Here is a 4,303-nt window from a genome sequence, read left to right as displayed (position 1 = left end):
ATATTACTACTAGGAACTACTACTATTACTACTAAGAACTGCTACTACTACTAGGAACTTCTGCTATTACTAGAAACTACTAACTAATACTAGGAACTACTATTACTACCAAGATCTACTATTACTACTACTAGGAACTTCTACTATTACTAGAAACTGCTACTATTACTAGGAACTTTTACTATTACTACTAGGAACTACTACTATTACTACTAGGAACTTCTACTATTACTAGAAACTACTGCTATAACTAGGAAGTTCTACTATTACTACCAAGAACTACTACTATTTCTAGGAACTTCTACTATTACTACTAGGAACCACGAGCGACGTTCCAGCACGTGCTCCTCCCATCCCATCTCGACGGCAAATGATCGGAGCTCCCAGTCGGAGACGTCCGAACAGGTGGCACACGTCACCTGCATCTACCAACCCAACAAAACAATGCAGGGTCAGAAAGGTCTCCGGGAGGAGCCAGTGCCAAGCCCCTCCCCACTCGGGCCTGACTGGCCAATCGCGTCTCGGGGATTCTCCGACACGACTTTCGAACCAATGGGGTCGAAGCTGTGCGTCCGAAGGCCGTGTGAGATTGGCTTTCCACGAAGCGGCCCCGCCCTCTCCAGACGAGGCGAAACGTATAAAACTAGAGGCCTCGGCCGAGGATAGTTAGACTTGTATCCTCGCGCTTACCGAAAGCAAGACCTGTGTGAAACTTAGTCATTATTTGCTCACAGAGAAACATTAACAGAGACAGAGACAGAGAGAGAGTAATAATAAAAGAGGAGAGAAGAAGGGGCCCCCACTTGGAAGAGACGTCTACCTTCGCATTTTCACCTCAGTGCAAAATAATAAAATCCAGGATGAAGACGAGTAAAGTTTTCTTCTTCTTGATTCTCGGAGGCGTTTGGGCAGCCACGTCCGAAGCCTCGCCTCTCGACTACAAACACATCTACGAAGACGAAGACTACGTCGGCGAGGAAGAGGACGAACCTATGGAAGAACAGGACCCCCTGCAGCGATCCCTCGCCCCTGTCGAAGAAGATTCCGAGCCAGCCATGCCACCGCCGCCCGAAGATTACTACGAGGACGTGGGCGAAGGCGAAGGCGAAGTCAGGGAGAGAGATTTCGGACGAAGTGTTTACGATAAAGTCACTCCTCCGACCAAAACATCACCTACAAAAGACCCGTTGGACGAGTGAGTATTAAGATCATGATATGTCTCTCTCTCTCTCTCTCTCTCTCTCTCTCTCTCTCTCTCTCTCTCCTCGTATTAAATGTATGCTTAGATTTACAAGAACATTATGTATACATATACATTAGCATGTTTATTTGTTATTGCAGTATACATATTCACATGCATGCATACACTGTCCTAAACGTATGTACGTGTATGTATACATTGTATACATAAGGAAATTGTATACAATATCCTTTTGCATGTAATTAAATGTTCCCTTTACCTATAAAGTATCTAAAAATAATTATCACAAAATATTAACCTTTTTCGTTTTTCCATAAATATGATGTAGATACACACACACACACACACACACACACATATATATATATATATATATATACAACTCTGATTGTCCTGTACGTTTTATTATGTTTAAAATTTTCCTTAATACCAATTAACTTTTTATTCCATACACTATTTTGCAAATATATTCTCATACATTTTCTGATAATTTATTTAGGCTAAATGGGCAAAATTGTCCTTTTATTATTATTACTATTGTTATTATTATTATTATTATTATTATTGTTATTATTATTATTATTATTATTATTATTATTATTATTATTATTATTATTATTATTATTATTATTATATTAAGTTACATTTTTTAGAATCTCGTATAAAATTATTTTTTATTCCTTTCCATTATTCGTATATTTTTCAAAATAATTTCGCTTTATTTCAAAATTACTTTTCAATGATTCTTATTTATCCCTATCTCGCATAGATTTTGCATCTAGAGCTGGAATTCTACTAGCATTAAAAATGTCTCCCATTTAATATTCTAAGCTAAAAAAATAAGAATATAAGCTGGTTATTTTTTTCAAAGAAAAATTAATTACTTTCTAACAACTCCCTTCAACACAGTTGGAAATTTTAATTTTTATGCTTTATATATATATATATATATATATGTATATATATGTATATATATATATGTATGTTATATATATATATATATATGTATGTATGTGTGTGTGTATTTATATATAAATATATATATAATATATATAACATATACATATATTTACATATATAATATATATATATATATTACAGATGTAATCTTCCCTTAGCATGAAGATAACTTAAAGTATAGTTGTCCACAGCAGGAAAATAGAAGGATAATATCTATATGTAGAAATGCCCTACAGTTTCGTCCGCCACTGGACCTTTCCTTAGAGCATTTATAATAAACGCTCTAAGAAGAGATACATAAACACATTATCTTTCAAATTCTCCTTATGTAGACTACCATATATATATATATATATATACATATATATATATATATATATATGTATAATATATATATATATATATATAGCACCCTCCTAACGTTTTATAAGCGTTTTCCTGCCAATTGGAAGCTTCTAAGTACTTAAAATGAAGCAGTCATAGGCTTTCTGTGAATTCCATCCCTCCCCGAACTCGTTTTCGTCAGCCAGATTAATTCCACTACATTGGCCCAGGCCTACCCATTCATGCCCCTAGAATGGGCAGGCTCCCACAAACCGTATAGGCTGACCTTAATAAAATTCTAAGAGTTTCAGATACGTCAGCAATAGTTAGAATAATATGGAAACTCGCAATATGGCTGTGCTAGGCTTTCTAGTACCGATATCCTGTGAAATATATATAAAAGTATGTATAAAACACCTCGGCCTTCTTAGTATTGTCACCCCGTTTCAAACGCGGTTGCAAAAAAAATATAAACCGTCTGTATGGCAACACTCGTCGTTCGGGGTGTGGGTAAAATCATTTCTAAATTCTTAATATGATATTGCTTGCCTTCCTCATATAGGTATTGCTTGAAATCCATATAGAAATATATATTAAATATATATGTGGCTTGAAATCTATATAGAAATATATTTTAAACTCCTTTTCAAACACCGTTGCAAAAAAATAGAAATATAAAACCATCCGTATGGCAACACTCGTCGTTCATGTGTGGGTAAAATCATTTCTAAATATGATATTGCTTGCCTTCCTCATATAGATATTGCTTGAAATCTATATAGAAATAGTTAGAAATATATATTAAATATATATATGGCTTGAAATCTATATAGAAATATATATTAAACTCCTTTTCAAACACCGTTGCAAAAAAAATATATAAACCATCCGTATGGCAACACTCGTCGTTCATGTGTGGGTAAAATCATTTCTAAATATGATATTGCTTGCCTTTCTCATATAGATATTGCTTGAAATCTATATAGAAATATTTAGAAATATATATTAAATATATATATGGCTTGAAATCTATATAGAAATATATATTAAACTCCTTTTCAAACGCCGTTGCAAAAAAAATATATAAACCATCCGTATGGCAACACTCGTCGTTCATGTGTGGGTAGGGGGGGGAGGAGGGTAGACACTCGATGCACATTCTTGACTGAACACAATGTTACGACACACTGTTGGGCGTATTGTGACAGCAAAAACAAACATGTTTTGTTTGTTTTTAACCGTCATTTTCTTGTTTTTCTTTTTTGTTTTGTTTTACAAGAGTTTGTTTTTTGTCTGGGAAAAGCAGGATACTAGTGGGTTATATCATCATCCAAGTAGATTAAAACTGGGAAACTGCAGAGATAATATTCCTCTCTCTCTCTCTCTCTCTCTCTCTCTCTCTCTCTCTCAGCGAGTTGAACGAAATTCCACCAGAAATATAAAATCTATTGTAGGTCCATCTAAACCATTTTACTAAACCACGTGAAGAAATGCGTGCGTTTGGTGAGTGTGTGTGTGTGTGTGTGCGCGTATGGGGGATTGAGAGTTTAGGTCGAACAGCCCCTCCCCCCCCCTCTAGTCTTTCATTAGCAGCTACTAGAAGCTACTAGGATCTTTATATTCTAGTGCTTTTTCCTTCTCTTTCATTCTTGTGTCTTGTGATATTTATTTTAAAGGCGATCTTTTCCTCTTTCAATATTTTAATTTTATAACTGATATATACTCTCTCTCTCTCTCTCTCTCTCTCTCTCTCTCTCTTCATTTTCAGCTTGTTCAAAATATTAGCAATACGAATTTTTAATAGCCTCATATATATAT

The 4,303-nt window shown here is 34.9% G+C and overlaps 1 pseudogene; it reads left to right on the top strand.

Annotated features, from left to right (window-relative positions):
* Positions 1–658: 658 nt before the first annotated feature.
* The window catches only part of LOC137638667 (uncharacterized), a 12,557-nt pseudogene continuing 8,912 nt past the window's right edge, over positions 659–4,303 (top strand).

This window comes from Palaemon carinicauda, chromosome 3 (assembly GCF_036898095.1).
Source record: "Palaemon carinicauda isolate YSFRI2023 chromosome 3, ASM3689809v2, whole genome shotgun sequence".
Taxonomy (NCBI): Eukaryota; Metazoa; Arthropoda; class Malacostraca; order Decapoda; family Palaemonidae; genus Palaemon; species Palaemon carinicauda.
The sequence above is the reverse complement of the archived record's forward strand: the minus strand, read 5'-3'. Positions and strand labels throughout refer to the sequence as shown.